The 19,370-nt window shown below is 34.3% G+C and overlaps 1 protein-coding gene across 9 annotated transcripts in view; it reads left to right on the top strand.

Annotated features, from left to right (window-relative positions):
• Positions 1-19,370, top strand: part of LOC141456192 (uncharacterized) — a 41,501-nt gene that overhangs the window by 9,546 nt on the left and 12,585 nt on the right. Inside the window, exons 9-11 of one of the 9 annotated variants that reach the window (XM_074131934.1) lie at positions 788-899; positions 1,252-1,407; positions 8,072-8,146. The gene's annotated coding sequence lies outside the window, so the exon portion shown is untranslated. Of the gene's footprint in view, positions 1-716; positions 900-1,251; positions 1,408-2,516; positions 2,785-5,155; positions 5,289-8,054; positions 8,147-17,514; positions 17,562-19,370 lie in introns of those variants that run through there. The other 8 variants (XM_074131937.1, XM_074131935.1, XM_074131936.1 and 5 more) reach the window with 8 other exon arrangements.

The following is a 19,370-nucleotide window of genomic DNA, read 5'->3' on the forward strand; positions in this document are numbered from 1 at the left end:
TATCAGCAAATATGTGGTTAATCAGCGGTTTTTCTGGTACCGTAATAAGTGCAAATGTTAAAAGCATTATCTGGGTTGGTATAGAATTATTTATATTAAAAACATAGTTAATAAATTAATTGGAATAATATTATGATAAAAGATTATTAAATTTTTAATAGGGAGTTACTCACTGAGTAATCAAAATACGCGCGCTACAGGATCTGACGTCTCTTTGTAACCAGTAACCTAAATGAGAAACTTGAATTAAAATAAATAAAATCAACTATACGAGGAATACCGATAATTGCCGACTACATTCGGGTAGTTGCAGTTGAAACAGATTGTAGAAGGTAACAGCCCGCTAAGGCAGCATGGGTTCTGACCCATGTAAGATCTTTGTGTGAGTGAGGTAATTCCAAGAAAAATGGTCACTCACACAAAGATCTTACATGGGTTAGAACCCAAGGTGCCTTAGCAGCGTGTTACCTTCCTCGATCTGTTTCAACTAGACTAGTTACTTACCCGAATGTAGTCGGCCGTTATCGGTATTCTTCGGCTAAGTGTAATATTTAATTTAACCTTCTGCTAGTTTACAGTTTGTGGCATAGTGCACGGAGTTTTGTTGTTTTTTTTTATGCGTGAATAAAAGTGATTTGAATTGATTGGATTATTTACCAAACTGAAAAAAAAAATTGATGTAAACTCATTTAAGGTACAATAAAGTATTAGACTTTGCTATAAAGGTTTATAAATATCAGTAACTCGGAGGTACACAATACTATGTCACATTTTAAATTTTTTACAGGAGAGCAAATGAAAGATTTTTTAGCGGCGTTTTCTTACTAATAAGCACACGAGAGTTATTTCGCTTAAATCTTTGGTGGATAATAAGTAACATAGATACACGTTAACAAAAGGTTAGTGTTATTAAAGAAATAATTTTGTATTAGAAACATTAAAAAAATAAATTTTGAATTAATGGACTTAGTGTTGTATAAGTCTGAGGTACTGATATAGATAATTCTCTGTTGCAATGGTTTACATATTCTTTAGGCCTAAAATCATAAGAGTTTTTAGTTCCATTGGTATCATTTATCAGTGAGTTTTGATCATCTGTGTTTAACATCAGATGATAACAGAATATTCTTGAGAAACTCCTGATAAAGAGCACCAATAGGTCCAGAAAAAACAATAAAACAATAATTTTTTAAAAAAATATACCTGTTAATTCCTTTTAAATCCTCATTTTCCTAATCATTCTGATTTCAGATGATTTTCTCCTTTTGGTGTTTCACCATTCCGCTGGTGGGATGGTGGCAAAACGACTTTATTTCAATAAGACTGAAAAAGTGTTTATTTTGCTTGGAAAGCTACGGCCATTGGGGAAGAATTTTTTTAATGGATAAACTATTTTATAAAAAAAAGGTTGGTTTCATTATTATTATTTTTGTTAGTAGCTAATAGTATTTTATCTTCTACACATATTTTTTGTTAGATGGACTGTAGATATAGTGGATGAAAAAATACTATTTGTTTAATTATAACGTTATAAACTATATAATATGTGAAAGCTATAGAGTATCTGCCATGTACTCATAGAATGTCCAGTTTAACCCTATATTGAAAGTTTATAAAGCTATTTGTTGGATAATAATTCAGAAAAGATGTTAATTCAAGTTATGATTATTAAAAGATTTAAATAAATTAAAAGAAGTATTCAATTTTTTGATGTATGTATTATTAAAGCTAGGAGCTTTCTGTTTCATCTTAATTAACATCATTTGATAGCAGAATCTCCATAACTCCGGATAAAGGAATTTTATTTGGGATCAATTGGTACAGTCTATGAGTAGTAGGAATGTGGATTAATCTAGTTAATATAGTTAATAATCCATAAAGAACAATCTATTTTAGTTACTGAGAAAGTACAGAGTACCTATTCTATTTTCATTGATATTGTTTTTTTTTTTCAATTAAAGATGATCTTTTTTTAATTTCCCTTACTTTTTTCAATTGGTTCCACCAATGTTTCAATTATTGTAATATTTAGTTTTTTATGTAAATCTTTCACATCTGTGAGTAACATCTTTCAGAAAACTGTATCTGAGAGGTGAAGTTAAGGTCATTGGCAATTATTACTATAAAAGTTACACCATATCAATTAGGTTTGTTACTTTTTTTTTCTACCGAAACTTCATGAGGATCTGAAGAAACTGTTAAGTCGCGCCGTTATTATTTGTAATTGATGTAGAGTGTTTTAGTATAAATGCTAAATTTCAAGGAAGTGTAATGTCGTAAATTGCGGTTAGGAAAGTTGTGAGAATATTCGCACACAATTTATTTTATATTTGAACTGGCTTCATCATTGGAACGTAACTTTAGCAGAGCAATAACTTTATTAAAAAATTTTTAACAGCGCATGCGTGTTACAAGTCAAGTAATTTATATAAACGTAAAATTATATATATATAAACGTAGTTTATATTTTATTTCTCTCTTAGAGTTTCCCTTCTCTTCTAAAACAACTATGTTCCCTCCACCATACTGATCTCTCTCTCTCTCTGTGAGTGTGGGTAAAGTTAAAGTTCATTGGACGTTGCTCACCGCCTCTCTCTCGCTCACTCCATCTCATTCTCCAGGTGTAAGAAGTGCGGGCAGACACAAACCTAGTCTGGATTTCCAGTTAGTTACGTTTTGGTCGCACAGTACGCGCAGTCTCTAGTAAAGTGATGTAGTGTGATGTAATCAACGTGTTTTATTTTTGTTTGTTTAAACTATTTAGGTTACAGTTTATTTTTGGGGGTAAGTGTATTATTTTAATAAATTTTATCTATTTCTATTAAGTTAAAATTTTAATAAAATAAACCATTAGGGTGATCGTTTTAATAAATTAAATAAATACATTTAAGTGTGCGCCATCCAAAAATCTTGGATAAGATTGAGTTTTTAAAGTAACAGCATCTTTTAAAAACAACGTTTTCTTTTTGTGCAAATATAATCCAGTGCTAATTTATATCGTAATGTTTACATATATTTTGACATGATTATTAATTAAGACAGTTTTTTAAAGGAGTTACGACCAAACTCCTTAATAAGGTTATAAACAAAAATGTTTTTGTTGTACTTTCCTGTGGCATAGCTTTAGTAGTAGTAGCATATTCTACGGTATCCCTTTCTGAAGGCAAATAAATCTGATGTGGGTTCAAATGGTTTTAAATTGTATTCGACGTCCAGATTCTCTTATCATGGAGAGTTAAAATAAAGTAAGTAGTATATTTCAGAATCCAGAGTGATCTAAAATATCTGTTGAAGCTCCCTAAAGTGAGTAGAATGTGGATAGGATGATTTACAGTGTGTGTGATGAGCTTTCCAGTGGATTCGCTAAATCTCTGATCAACCCAAATCAGCTACACGTTCTACTCGTCCTTTGCTTATTATATGAGCGTTCAGAGAGTAGAATTGAGGTTTGCGTTCTTGTTAAACTGGGCTACTTACAGGTTTGCCAAGATCCCTGAAGAAGTGGCTGGCTAGTCCACTAGCATCAGTTTCCTAGAAGGATTTTGGCCCAAACGTGTGTCGTTTGTTGCATTACATTGTTATGATAACGTATTTCTGTTCAGTGAGTCTTGATGATGGGCAATCTCGAACATGTTCTGAATTTGGTAGAAAAATAGACCACTATGGAAATGAAAAGGTAGAATGTATTTTTAGAGAATGGTTTCAAAACCAAAGTCTCTGTAATCTTAGTGATATACTACAGCTCCATAGCTGTATGCTCGGAGAGATTAAGCCTACACCCCCCCGGGTATCTCTGAGGTTAAAGAGCTTGCTGTTAGGAGCATCAGTTATGGTAACTTTCTTCTCCTAGGTATTTGACGGTAAATTCTTACAAGACTTAGGACTTCCTTATAATATTCTGCCTCTAGAAGAATTAAATTCTTCGTCAGTTGCTCCGAAAATTATGAGCACCTTATTTTAATGACGAGAATTACACCAAATTAGGACATTGCAGCACATATCGTAGTGCTTGCTACTTTTTCGTTATCACTTTTGTAAGAAATACTATTAGAAACCTAGCGATTCCAAAATAGCGGTGGCTCCTTTATTAATTTTACCCAAAATTCCATCCCCAGCGGAAATAAACTGAGAACAGCTAAGAGTTCGCTAAACTTGTCACCCATGTTTGCAAGCGATTTTTTTTTTTTTTCTCCTCTTCTACATGCTGGGCGTGATAGATAAGTTCGGCGCCATGAAATTATATATTTACACCAGTCGAAGTATATATCCGCGACAACAATGTAGACATAACTGTACAAGAGGAATACAATGTACCCCAACAGGGACTGCCATCATCCTATCTTTCTTAGAAGGCCTGTTCCGTTGATTGGATTAGGTACGGTAGGTATCATTCCTGCTGCATTCTTATTGTAACAAGATTTTCTTTTGTTAGCGGCTATTGCAATTTTTGGACAGAGATAATCCAAAGTAATTTGAATTGAAATTTGACATTTGGTTTCATTACATTCTGCGTTCATATCACATGTGTATTTTACAAAATTCTCCAAAAATATTGAATTTGAATTTTTGGCTACTTTCCGTTTTGAAAAAATATTGACCTTTCGCTCTACACACGCATAAACAGGTCAGTTTTTAAAACGCACTTTTTCTTCCTTAGAGGGATATCAAAATCTGTAGTTTTGGAGAAAATAAAAAATAGAAAATTCTACTTGATTGCTTACTTAAAAAGGAGTTAGAGGAAGCTAAGTAGAACAAACTTTATATTAATTTATACAAGTTGTGAAATTTAGAATAAACAAAATCCTACATTTTATACCAGTTTACTTTAGAAACATGTCCATACACAACTAATACACCCACTTATTTTATAGAATAAACAAGAGGTTTTGATTCGATAAAAGAATATGATACATATTTGTATACCTAAATATACATCATATTTATATTTATTAATAGAAAGTAAACTACTGGGCTATTTAGGAAGCAGTGAAACTAAGAAATTACAGCTGCTATTTATTGCATATGAAAAACACCCGGAGTGAAATTACTATTTGTGAGAACAGACGACAACTACTTAAATATGGTTACGTAAACATGATGAAACATGTTTATAATATAAACTTCTATATACATAATCGTGTAAATCGAACACACCAGATAAATATGTACGACATTATAAAATGAAAATGGCTGCGTAATAGCAATTGTTCTGTTTCTGTGTTCATTGTCAAATAATGTAACTTGTCATCTATGTATTTACTAATTACATGGATTGGTAATTAATACCTGTAAGTAATTAATTAAAACTTACTTTGCTTGCATGTGAATATTACCGTTTTTAAATTCGCACCAATGAGATTTTTGCACACTTAATTTGTGCTAATCAAATTCTTTATATGTTACAATAGGCAAAAAAAGTATTTGCACACCCTGTTATTTTAAGGTTTCATATAAAAAAAAATTCGCTTTTTTACCCAAATTACGTTTATTTAACTTCTTAAATCAAGCACTATAAGATGATAAATAAAAATATGCAAAAGAGTCAAATAAATTAAGTATAAAGAACATAATGTTATTTTATACTGCAAAAAAAGTATTTGCACACCTAGTTAAACATTTCAAAAAATAATTTGGTTGACCCATAACCAATCATAACATTGTCCTTAATATTTAGTGTGCATCCCTTTAGCTTCAATTACGGCTTGTAACGCCTTGGCATTGATTCAACTAAATTTCTTGTCACCTCATCTGATAAATTGTTCCAGGAATTAACTGACACTTGTCTTAAGTGCTCCTTACTTGTAATAGAGGTCTGGCGGACTTTCCTGTCCAAAATATGCCACAGATTTTCAATTGGGTTCAGGTCTGGTGATTGAGGTGGGTTCAGTAATCTTCTTGGGGCATTATAAAGGAGCCATTCTTTTGTAATGTTGGCCGTATGTTCTGGATGGTTATCCTGCTGGAAATGAAAATCGTTCTCCAAACATAATTTTACAGCACTTGCCTTCAAGTTGCCTCGCAACACCTCCAAATAAGACCGAGCTGTTATTATGCCCTCAATAACTTCTAAATTACCCACCCCAGAGTAAGCCATACAGCCCCAAACCAAGATATATCCTCCTCCATGCTTAACAGTTTTTAATATATTTTTTGTATTCAAACCAGTTTTATTTCTTCTCCAGATTGTTATTATATTTTGTGGTTTAAAAACCTCAATCTTGCTTCCATCAGAAAAAAATAATTTTTTCCCGAAATTCAACAGGTTTTTTAACAAATTCTTTGGCGAACTCAAGACGTTTTTTCCTATTAACCTCACTAATAAATGGCTTTTTTAAGGGTCGCCTGCCTCGTATGCCTTTATTGTGAAGGACGTTTCTTATTGTTTGAGGTGTAACCGTCTTTCCTGAACAAGACGCCAGGTCATGCGCAAGTTTTTGAGCGCTGTGAGTTGGTTTCCTCAGCGTGTCTTTGACGACCTTCCTCCTCTCCCGTTCATTTAAGGCTCTTGGTCGACCTGTTCGCTGTTTATTTTCTGTTGTTCCTCTTTTAATGATATACCTCACTGTTAAAAACGATAAATTTACTTTATTTCCGATTTCTCTATTACTGTTTCCAGCACGATGTAATATAAGCACTTCCTGTTTCACACTCACAGGAATTTTTCTAGATTTTGGAGCCATCTCAATGCACTAGTTGAAAACACAAAACTAATGAATCTAAAGGGAGTATAGACAGTACCAAAGGTGACCTCTTTTGTTAGGGCATTTGTTTTATTTACATGTCAAGAGATCCCAAATTACAGCTGTGCAAATACTTTTTTTGCAGTATAAAATAACATTATGTTCTTTATACTTAATTTATTTGACTCTTTTGCATATTTTTATTTATCATCTTATAGTGCTTGATTTAAGAAGTTAAATAAACGTAATTTGGGTAAAAAAGCGATTTTTTTTTACATGAAACCTTGAAATAACAGGGTGTGCAAATACTTTTTTTGCCTATTGTATATACTTGTACCTGTTTGCTTGCAATACGTTTTAATTAAACCTTAGTGTAGTACAAGGGGTAGAATTGTTCTGTGAGGCAAAATATATTTAGCTGGATGTTTTTTAGTTTTAAGTCATGTTTGATCGAAGTTTTCCATAGAGATCTTTAAACTTTGTTTTACGGAAAATTGATAAATTTGTTTTATAAAATGGTAAACGATAGAGCTATTTTTATATTTTCAAAAATACTATCTTGAAAATTTCCTGCCAAATATCTTTGTGGGAATTCATTTAACTCATGCATTCATCAAACTTGAAATATTGTTCGTGGTGGTTTTGCAACCATTTTTTTTGGTTCCTGTTCTTACTTCCTGGCGATAAAGAGTACAACTCTTTGATGTTTCCGCTTTCCTTTATAATATAATTTTACTTAATAATATTATGTTAAAAATTATTTTCTCAGTTAACATTTTGAGTTTCAATTTTGTAAATAGTACTAAAATTCCGCTTTACAATTCCAATACTTTTTCATCAACTTCAGTGAGTGAAAAGTATTCGTATTTTACTGGTCAAAAATATTTTAATGTAATAGTATTTTTTTTCTAAACACGTTTTTCGTGTGTCCACGTTATTATTTTAAAAATAAAAATAACTTCATAGAAATTTCAAATGGGAATATAAGTTTATTGGACAAAGTGTGAATCACTTGCCTTTATGAATTTCCTATTATCTTGGTTTTTCCGATAAATGTTTTGATCAAATCGATTCTTTGAAAAAAAATATCTATTTTTATTGATGTTTTTTTCTTATAATATTCTTTTCATATTATTTAAAAATGATCATAATTATTATTAGAAAAAAAACTGGTTTGGAAATAAGTTACATTCTCAAGATAATAAATTTTTAGTAAAAATATAAGTTATTATTTATAATGAAACAAATTTATTCCGAACAAGTTTTTTCCTGAGAATCTACATCATTCACAACTATTTTTTTTTTAACACAGAGTTAAGTGAATTGATGGCAATCTGTTAGGAATTTTAATACAGTTTTTTTTGTTGACTAAAGTGATTTATGCCCTGAAGGTGATTGGAGCAGCGGCGTCAGCTGTCATTCCATCACGTAAAAAGCAAGGCGAAGGCGTTGTATCCACAAATATTGTAAGTGCCATAAAATTTCTACTAGAAAACTCTCTTAGAATTAAGGAAAACTTATCTTCCTTTTTTTTGTTTCCTTTGAAATAAAATTATAGCTTTTTCCTGTATTTGAATCATTTTAAAAACTTCTCAGAGTCGTGAGGAGGGGCGACAGTAACGGGAAATTATGATTGTCTAAGGAAATTTTGAAGAGGAAAACCATTTGTGGTGTGTGTCAGTGCGAGGAAATGTTTTGGAAATAGTTTTTTTTCCCCCCCCTTGTTAATAATCTTTGGTTTAGATTAGTGAGGGGTCTCCGCAAGAGATTTGAGTATATTCTCCCGTATTTACAATTCATTAATAAAACAATACGTCTGGAACATGCGGGAGCCCTGGCCCCTTCAGCAGCAGCAGCAGTGTTATCTTCCCCCTTGTTCAATGAAATGGTGGTGGTTGATTAAGGTGAACTCCCTGAGTAAGATAAGAACAGTTTTTCTTTAAGCATGTATTTAATTGAAATTCAATGAATAATTACATAAGATTTCTTTCAATGAATAAGTGCACCATTGCTAAATTTTGTATCGCCCAGTGAAAGTTATACTCGAACTGGAAGTTAAATCTAATCACTAATCGATATATCGATTGATTATTTAATCATACGAGGGTCGTTTGAAAAGTCCGTGCAAAAATAAAAACTACTTAATTTTTTGGGGTAAACCTTTTTTATTTTTCAACATAGTCTCCTTTTAGGCTTATACACGTTGATAAAACGCTGCTCTAGTTTGTTGATCCCTTCCGAATAATAGGATTTGTCCAAGTCTGAAAAATAGCCATTCGTTTCTGCAATCACCTCCTCGTTTGAATAAAATCTTTTTCCCGCCAGCCATTTCTTCATATTGGGGAACAAAGAGTAGTCCGAGGGAGCCAAGTCTGGAGAATAGGGGGGATGTGAAACGAGTTGGAACCCTATTTCCATTAATTTTGCGACCACAACTGCTGAAGTGTGAGCTGGTGCGTTGTCGTGATGGAAAAGGACTTTTTTGTGGGCCAATCGTGGGCGTTTTTCTTGCAGCTCGGTTTTCAAACGGTCCAATAACGATGAATAATATGCACCTGTAATAGTTTTACCCTTTTCCAGATAGTCGATGAGGATTATACCTTGCGAATCCCAAAAGACAGTCGCCATAATCTTTCCGGCCGAAGGAACGGTCTTCGCCTTTTTTGGCACAGATTCCCCCTTGGTAACTCATTGTTTAGATTGTTCTTTGGTCTCAGGAGTGTAGTGATGTATCCATGTTTCATCCACAGTGACGAAACGACGCTTAAAGTCCTGCGGATTCTTCTGGAACAGCTGCAAACCGTCCTTGCAACACTTCACACGATTTCGTTTTTGGTCAAGCGTGAGCAATCGCGGCACCCATCTTGCGGATAGCTTTGTCATGTCCAAATATTGATGCAAAATATTATGTACCCGTTCATTCGAGATGCCCTCAGCACTAGCAATCTTATGCACCTTCACTCTTCTGTCATCCATCACCATATCATGGATTTTATCAATGATTTCTGGAGTAGTAACCTCAACAGGGCGTCCAGAACGTTCAGCGTCACTTGTGCCCATATGGCCACTCCGAAAATTTTGAAACCACTTATAAACTGTTCTAATCGAAGGTGCAGAGTCACCATAATGTTTATCAAGCTTCTCTTTAGTCTCCTGAGGCGTTTTGCCTTTCATAAAGTAGTGTTTAATCAACACACGAAATTCTTTTTCGTCCATTTTTTGAAAATCACTCGACTTCCTCGATTCAAACGAATGCCAAACACAAAGAAATAGACCGATCTGGCTGAAACTTGGTGTGTGTTCTTCCAAGAGATGCTACTTACTAAACATAACCTCGATACGCGCCAGTGGTGCTATCTCTCTGACTTTGCACGGACTTTTCAAACACCCTAGTATCTTACATTATAAATACCAATACTTTATTTCTTAAAGACGTTAGATTTTATTATTATTTTTAATTGACGGCTGATATTTTGTCCACTCAATCTTCAGAAATATTACAATAAGATTTACATAAACTCAATAATTAAACAGAGCCCCATTTGTTAATCGTTTGGAGGAATTCTTGATAATGTTTGCTTCGATTATTTTTGTTTATACCAATAGCATACTTATAGCTTTTATAACGTTTTGGTGATTATGAGTGACAGATAGAATCTTTTGCTTAATTTAAAATGAAGAGCAGAGTCTTAATGGTCCCAAAGTCTAGTTCAGTTTCTGTATTCAAAGTAGAAGATGGTGAATATTATAGCAAACCGTATACACACACTGTACATGACATCCGAACTTAGAATAATATACTTTAGTGGGCGAGTGTAGAGAATCTCAGGAATTCTCTTAATAAATGATAATGTCATATGATTTATTAATGGATTTAATAATGCACAATGCAAGTTGTCGAAGGACAAGTATGGGATAATTTGATTGATATTGATGCTTGATCACCTGTCATGGTTACACTGCAGTCGTTTCCCACCTCTCCAAAAAAAAAAAAAAAAATATTAACACACCCTTGTTTAATAAATACATTAGTTATAGATTAAGATCTAATCTTTCATTATCAATATTGTTTTAATATTTATTATTAGGAATTTATGAAATTCCTAATAATAACGTAGACATACTAAGTTCCAAAACAAATATGGCAGACACGCCAACGAACTTCTTTCTCTAAGGCGGGCGTACAAGGTTGTTGATACTTTCTGCCTTCCGTCCTGTTACCCCTCCCCCTCTCGTCATCGACTTGGTTCTGTCTCGCGCTTGTGTGTCTGTCTGTCAAAGTCCCCCCATAATAATAATAGTGTTTATTTGTAAAAGAAAAACATTTGCTCTCTCTTCGAGTTGTACTATTTCTGCTTATTGAACACAAAACTACCATAATCAGTTTACCTACTAAATATTTTTTGTAAAAACATGTATTTCCCGGAATTCTATAAACCGGATGTATCAATTTATTGAATGCATTTTATTTCTTACTTAATAATTAGTAATAAGAAGTGTTGCGATCAAATAAAATTTGTTGGTATCGAGTTTATCCCTTTTATCGATCCCTTAGGTCGTTATTGTGTGTGTTAAACATTTATTTAGGACACATTCATATCTGCACATTCTAATGTAAGAATTATCACTCTATTATTTAAACAATTGTCTCGAAATATTTATTTTTATTGGTTTTTAGGAGTATGAGGTTCTTTTAGGGGCCCCCCAGTTCAGTGGATGCTGAATAGTTTGTCTTGATTTTCCCTAAAATGGCTCCCACGATTTTCTTTTAATGAGGAGTTTTCCTTTTACGTCCAGAACCTACAATATTCAATTTTTTTTATTACTTTTAATGATAGCAATAAAAGAGCAAATCAGTGAAGAGATTGGCTTGACAGGATTTCCTGGTTCGAATTCCTGCTGCTGGCCCTTAGATTTTCTCTTCCTAGAAGCTTCTTACAGCCCTTACTGATCGGAGGCCAAGAAACTCTGGGAGCCAGTGACCTCACATGTGGACACGCCTTAAATTTAAATAAAATAATAACAATAAAGCGAAGGTATTAGCTTATTGGTTAGTGAAGTGGTCTTCTAAATTATGGAAATGAAAATACCTTTACCCATGCCGAGAGAACATTGTCGTCTGGAGGGCGAAAGTGTACCGGAAATGCTTTGGGCTTTAATCCCCTCAGATATGGTTTGTTTTAATTAAAATTATCCAGAAATTATTTTATTAACATTAATTAAAAGAAGTATGAAAAATAATTATTATCTTGTAACTTGACGTGGTAATTACTTACATAATAGGTAATCGATAATCACTTTTAATACAAACTTTTTCTCCTAAAAAGCGATTATCCTGTAGAGGGCCAAGGAGGAGCTTAACTCTATGATTGGAACCACACTTCCTGGTTGTAACCACGTTCACTTAACTGGAACGTGTAATTTTATGGTAGGCCAGGTCCAGGCATAACTGGAACGTACAGCAAAGTTTAGTGTTGCTGGAAAACTGGTCAATTAGAGGCACTAATGGGAAAGTGGCTTTTCGCCTACAACTCGCATTACTCTAATCATAATAGACTTGCGCATGCAAAGAGAAACTATACATAATATGGCGGCATGCCTCTCCGCAAAGTCCTACTCAGATTTACCAAATTGGTTCTAAATTAGAGGTTTGGTAACACTCTCTGAGCCTGTTAACCTGCCAGGCTCTCTAATCCCAAGGATCTGGCAACTGGCTGATTGGGATTACCATTTCCCCCGGGGAAAAACTGCTTTTCTAATTCCCTAGCGAAAACATATCCCACCCGCAACACCTGGACACCACGCAGCCTCTCAGAGACCCCAAGAAGAGTGAGGAGTCGGTAGATTAGGTTGACTACTCTCTTAAGAAAAAACCCAAACATCCTTCCCTGCGAGAAGAATATGTTTTTTGCCCCACCACTAAACATCTTTCGAAGGCGGCTATCAGTGGAGGTCAAAATGCCCTTTGATGTCAAACAAAACCAGCACGATATTTCGGCGCGACTCCGTTTTCACCTGGGTCACCTCTATGGCCATCCATTCTTCAGTATCGGGTTGCATGACGCCTTTGGATTAGGCAAGGGACGTTTTTTGCTGGGTAGAGTGCGAAATAGCAGTCTGCATGATTAGCTGCTGATTTCACCACTCTTTCACCTTTTTCCGATGATGATCTTGCACTTTTAACAGCTGCTTTCAGCAGAAATGAGACAGATGTTCATTAGGCAATCCAGCTGTTATTATAATAAATAAGAAATAATAATAAAAGATGGAGGTAAATTTCTTTAGAACCAGCTGGTTGTGAGTAAAAACATTTCTGCTTAAAGCAACTGCATTTAGCGTCTGTGAGAAGTTTAGTTTAATTTATGCGACAAACAACGCATAACTAGTTAGTTAGTTTTCTTTTATCCTATTATTGAGAATAGTAGATTTCCTAGAAATATTGCAACTTCCGTAAAACAGTATTGAACACAACGTAGGAAATAAAAATACGTACCCAACAGTAAGTTAACTATTGGCAGCATTGTATTTAGTTATAAGAATAGAGAATAGCGCGACGGTAATAATAGTGTAAATAATGGGTAGATAGAGAGGGGAAGTATTTCTCAGACTAGTTCCTGGGCTGGAGATATGAAGGTCAAAGTACCCGAGTGGCGAGTAGGTCCCCGCTCCAGGTACCTCCTCCAGTCGAATACTACGGGGTGACCTTCACTCTAAGCGCACACTCCAAATATTATATTTTGTATTATACTAATAGAAGATCTAATTTAGAATTTAAATTATCAGTGATTTCCTTTTTTTAATTCTTAAGGAAAGTATTGCCATCATTATTTTAAATATCGATATGGATAATATTTAATTATATTCCAATAAATTGTCTATCGATTCTCTTATAGTGGAGCAACAAATGTGTATCTTTCTGGTTCATGTTAATCCATTTCCGGTTGCAATTTTCTTTTGTTTTAATGTGTTTTCCCCTGCAACTTAGATGAAGATGTTTCTTTATGACTAATTTGTATCTCAAATTTGGGATAATCTGCCGAAAATTGATCCTTATCTGGGGGCACGAATAATCTATTACTCTGAAGTGGCAATCCTCACAATATTAGTCACGTTTATATTTAAAGAAAAGAAGAAGATATAAAGAAAGGAAAAGGTCAGACCATCTTCGAGTATTAAATATGGTGTCTATGTTAGGGAATGGAATAAAGAGATACCTTTAAAAGGAGATTTCCTAATTATCGTATTACGAAATAAAGATAAACATCTATCTAGGATGTGCGTTATTGTTCCATGTTGTTGCTCACAGTAATGGGCTACCAGGCAAACAATACGGTAAATGTTAAATTACTATATCGATATGTGATTTAATTAGGCATAAATAAGTTTTATGTTCTACTTGTGCTCTAAGATGGGTTTTACCTAGTTTATTAGAAAGTAAAATCTTATTGAAGCCTTTCTTGCTCGGCTTAATTTCAAGGTCATCTGTAGCGAAATGTTCTCCTTCTGTCACTGAAGTTCCGCAATTCCAAGGCCTTTTTTGTGAAATATCGTACTTCCAGGAAACTCTGAGTTTTTGTCTAAAAGTGTGGTTGACGTCAGTATTGTGTAAGTTCATTTGCGCAGCTTAACTGACGGGGACAGTCTTGTTAAATTACGAGGTCTGTAAATTAAGTAATGAGACTGATTTTTTTAAATTTTTTTTTATTAAATACAATTCTATATTGTCACCTTCAAAATAACTTCCTTCTGAAGCCACACAGTGCTGGAGACGTTTCTTCCACTCCTCATAGCAGTGCTCGAACTCCGATACTGGAATAGCCTTCAGCTGGTCGGTTCCAGCCGTTTGAATGTTTTCGACTGTCCCAAAATGAGTTCCCTTGAGGTGATTTTTCAACTTCGGGAAGAGAAAAAAAGTCACAAGGACTCAAGTCAGGCGAATAAGGAGGCTGAGGAGCCACAGGAATGTTTTTACTGGCCAAAAACTCGTTTATTGAAATTGCTGTGTGACAAGGAGCATAATCGTGATGCAACACCCACTCGTTCTTGATGAATTTCAATAAACGAAAACATTCAAACGGCTGTAACCGACCAGCTGAAGGATATTCCAGTATCGGAGTTCGAGCACTGCTATGAGGAGTGGAAGAAACGTCTCCAGCGCTGTGTGGCTTCAGAAGGAAGTTATTTCAGAAGGTGACTATATAGAATTGTGATTCTTTTTGAATAAAAAAAAATCAGTCTCATTACTTAATTTACAGACCTCGTAAATAATTTTAATAATGGCGATGGGAACTTATTTTGAAGTGTCCACTTTATGGGAAAAGCTGGTGGCGTCCAGAGCTTTCTCCAGTTGAACACCCAGTCTTCAGACAGCGTTCTCTCGTTACAGGCTACACTATTCATAACCGGATAGTTTAGCTTTATGAAACTCTTAGGAATAGATAATCTGAGGGCCTAGATTTGAACCAGGGATCTCTGCATGGTCCGCTAACCACTTAGCTGATTCCTTTAAATCCAAATTGTTATTTTATTGAACCAAAGCACTGCTGTCGGTTGAGCTCATTTGACTAACAGGGATTTCGGTCAAATCTTAGCATCAATACAGGCTGAAACGTCTGAGGTCGCAATACTTCCCGCTCCCAATAGTAAGAGATAGTAAATGGGGTGCTCTAAGAATGAGAATCAAACCTAGTTCCCACAATACATCGTAGATTTCGAGCCCAAACTACCCTTTTTAGTAGCTAAATCGATCAGGCGACTAGATCCATCAGAGTAGGTTTGTCTGAGAATGTATTAAAGTGATTTTATGCAAACAATTCCTGAAGTTTAATATGTATTCATTTATACTACAGTGACCACCTGTAAGTTCTATAAAAATTAATGAGGAGGTCCAGAGCCACTATTTTCAGGTATCTAGACAGCAGTGAAGGTTAACAACTCGGACAGTTTTTATGCTGACGTTAGTGCCGCCAAAAAGGGCTTACGCAGGTAGTTGTGTACAACTGATTAGGTTTTGGTTCCCACGCTCCAATCAGTGTGTGTTGATGGCTTAAGGGCAAACTCTAGCTCACCATAGCCCGCTCATTGCTACAGGCTAATACCACCCAGTCTGCATCCTCCGCAGTAGTACAAACATTCGAAAGCCACTATAGACCTTTAATCTACATAATTAGCATTACTTTTTTTTGGTGTGTGCTTCAGAACTGTTCTTACAAAAGATGGTTCCCATGAAGAGGTTTTTAAAAAGAATGAAATTACTATTTACCGTCATCTTTTTGCGTTTACGAATATCAGAACGGAAATGGGAGAATTATAAGTGGATTTTTTCCGCTCCAAGCTATCGCAATTATAGTACTTATGGTTAGTGCGATAAATCTTACTTTGACATCTCAAATTCTTTTCATTTTTCGCCTTGTGTTCGAGTCTACTTTTCACAAACTTTCTCTGACCGAGGAGCATCTAGCCCTCCTTAAAGCTAGCCTCTTTTAATACTCTGCAGCTCTGCACCAAGCTGCAGATTTTCCCTCTTTTTCTCTGCATTTAATCTCTTTCTCCTTTCGAAAATGTCCTCTGAACAAACAATGTAAAAAGAACATAATTTCTTTAAGTAACGCAAGTTAGTATGTATTTTTACCCGTCTAACTAGAAATTACTACAGCTCGATGTCATTAATATTAATTTATCGATAACTTCGTTAATCGATAAAAAAAATGCTCAAGACAGATAAAAATACATTAATCTTATTTACAATCTATACTGTGTCCCATTAGTTTAAAAAAAAAAAAGTTACTTGATTAGTTTGATTAATCGATTAGTAAAGGTTTAAAAAAGAAATAACTTTAAGGCACGGCATTACCATGAAAAATATGCTGTAACCACTCACTTCCTTTGTAATACACTAATTAAGATGGAATGACTAATATAGTTTGGAAAAGTAGGACAAGCGAGTGACGTGTCCCGCAGGGTACAACATTATCTAATTGCAAAGTTGGATAATGCTTATAAATATTTAGCTGGGCAAACTTGGCTTTAATGGGCAGGGGGAGGGGTATTTTTAGTTACGAATAAAATGAAAGTGTGATTTGCTCTCATTTCTCTGCTTAGCCTTATATTATATCCGCTAAGTACCTTGTAGCCGGTGGTGTGCAAAAAAAAAAAATTATTTGCGTCCTAAAATACGAAAGAATCTTTTGAAGAAAGAAAAAATCGCAATTCACTGCAGGAACAATTTCAAACGTAAGCAATGAATGAAAAAGAAGGAAGTGAAAATTACGCTGGCAAAAACATATGTAATTCATGTTTCAGCTATCGTCACCCTTTTTGTGCGAACACATTTACGGGGCACCATTTTTCTTATTTTAACGGCCACTAAACAAGCAGAAACTCAGTTTTACCAACTTAACACCATTTTACCACGAGAAAGAAAGCGGAAGTAGTTGAGATTAATTATAAAATTTAACTTTGAGCAAACAATTCTACAAAGAAACAAAAAATTATAATTATGTTATTTAATACATTATTTATTATTATTTTAATCGGGAGAAAATAATTAATAAAATTAAAATAAAAGAAAATGACCTCCTAATCAATTCAGTAAAAGTTAATAATTACAATTACAGAATTATATTTTTACAATAAATAACCGGGTAGCGTAAAAGTGCAGCAGCGAAATGATTGCATATGTGTGAGTGTCGTGTGCAACATGTACGTAGAGACCTCTAAATGACCTTGGTTAGTATATTAAAGTTCAAAGGCCATACACAAGGACGGTGTTCGGTTGGTCTGTCGGTCTGACTTCTAGATGTTAACATGTAGGATATTTTTTTTTTTATTATGATTATCCGTACGTACATATATGGCCGGATCTGATTATTTATTCTCGCTGTAAGTTACCTTTATTTACTGCATATTATATAATTTTTAAATGTTATTTATGACACGTAAAAAATGACTCAATTTTGCCACGGATTATATCACTCTTGTACGAAACTAGTAGGATGTGTGCATACACACAACCGAATCACTTATTTCAGATAAAAGGAAACCCATTGCGTTAGGTTGCCTCGATCTTAATCATCGATATTTTATCAGGGACAAGTTAAAGAATCAATCCAGTAAACTTTGTATCTGACGTATTGATGGTTGTAAAACCCAATATTCTATAAAACTCTAAAGACTTTTGGGTCCTCTAAAAAAATAATTAGATCAAAATTTTTCTTTTTTGTGAATTCAGCGAGAAAAATGAATAGGAAAAACTAATTAACAGATCGATAATAAATAACAATAATTAGTCAAACCATTTTTAGAAATTTAATGAAAATGAAAAAAAAACTAGTAACTGATAGACAAAAACAGATATCCATCCGGCCGACGACGGACCTAGTTCCAGAGAAAGTGCCCAACAATGACATGTGTGTTTGTCTGTCCGATTGCACAACATTAACCGACACCTCAGGATCTCAACGCTATGTCTAAAATATTTCATTTCATATTCGATTGTGTAATAAAATATCATAAACTCAAGGGTTAAATCTGTCGCTTCTCACTTTTTTGAATTCCTTTGCGGGAAAGTTGTCCATCAATTTTGTACAATTGTAAAGGTAGATGGGTGCTACAATAGCCCATATAGATTACATTAATAGAACTGAAGATACAGCAATCCAAAAGTTTAACGCCTTATATCTCTTTTAAAAAGGCCGCTAGAAAGCTGCAATTATGCACGATTGTAAAGATAACCATATTTTCAAAAAATTGCATTTAATAGTTTACTTGGATCTGCGACAACTTGTCTTTACCCTAAGATCTCTGTTCCTATTAAGAGATAACTAAGTACTAAGTTGCAAGAAAATTTATTTACATAAACTGCAAATTGTAAATTTAATTTTAAGTAGTGCTGTAAGAGAAAGGGTGGTGTGAGTTAAGATCAGAGTTTGTTCGTATTTAGCGGAACTTAAAACTTAATATTTATTGAGAAGTACGATCGCATTACTCCCTCTTTCTGAGGTCATGAGAGAGAGTCAAGTGAAAGTGAAAAGCGTAATTGATCTAAATTTTATTTTAAAGAAAAGATCGGAGCCTGGGGCCACCATCTCGTGTCAGGTGCATCTCTCCTGATGACCTTGTGTTGTAACCTTCCCCAGATGTAATTCAAAAGCCGGAAGTTTTCAATTTAATGCGTCACATGTTCAAGTTCCTTCGGACAATGTATCCGTTTAGGTAATTCCCTACCGTACTGTAGTAACTCCTTTAGTCTTCCCTCATATCGTATAAGTAATCTTCATAGCTCATAAATCACAATAAAATGGTACTTAAGTATATATTTCTCTCAGAGAGGTGTGCAAATGATCCTAGAGTTAAAACTGTTTTCTAAAAGAAGTTGCCAATCTAGATACAATAACATTGCCAAATTCGATAGAAAGTAAAAAAGATCCTCTAAGAAAGTGTTAATTCTCAGCTGCAGAATTTCAATCTTTAACACAATTTTGAAAATTTAATCCAATCGTTAATTTCCTGTTACTTCTAGTAGTAAGGGAAAGCAGAAAGTGTTACGTACTTCCTTCACAAACCTAGCTTTTTCCGTCTTGTAAGTCCAGGTTGATGAGAAGAAAAGTTCGCTTAACATAATCAATGAACAATAAAATTGAATCCGTTGATTGCAATAGATCGATTTCTCTCTCGGGAAATAATAGTTCA

The sequence above is a fragment of the Rhodnius prolixus genome, unplaced genomic scaffold (assembly GCF_049639745.1).
Source record: "Rhodnius prolixus isolate KJV_2025 unplaced genomic scaffold, Rpr scaffold_4, whole genome shotgun sequence".
Classification (NCBI taxonomy): domain Eukaryota; kingdom Metazoa; phylum Arthropoda; class Insecta; order Hemiptera; family Reduviidae; genus Rhodnius; species Rhodnius prolixus.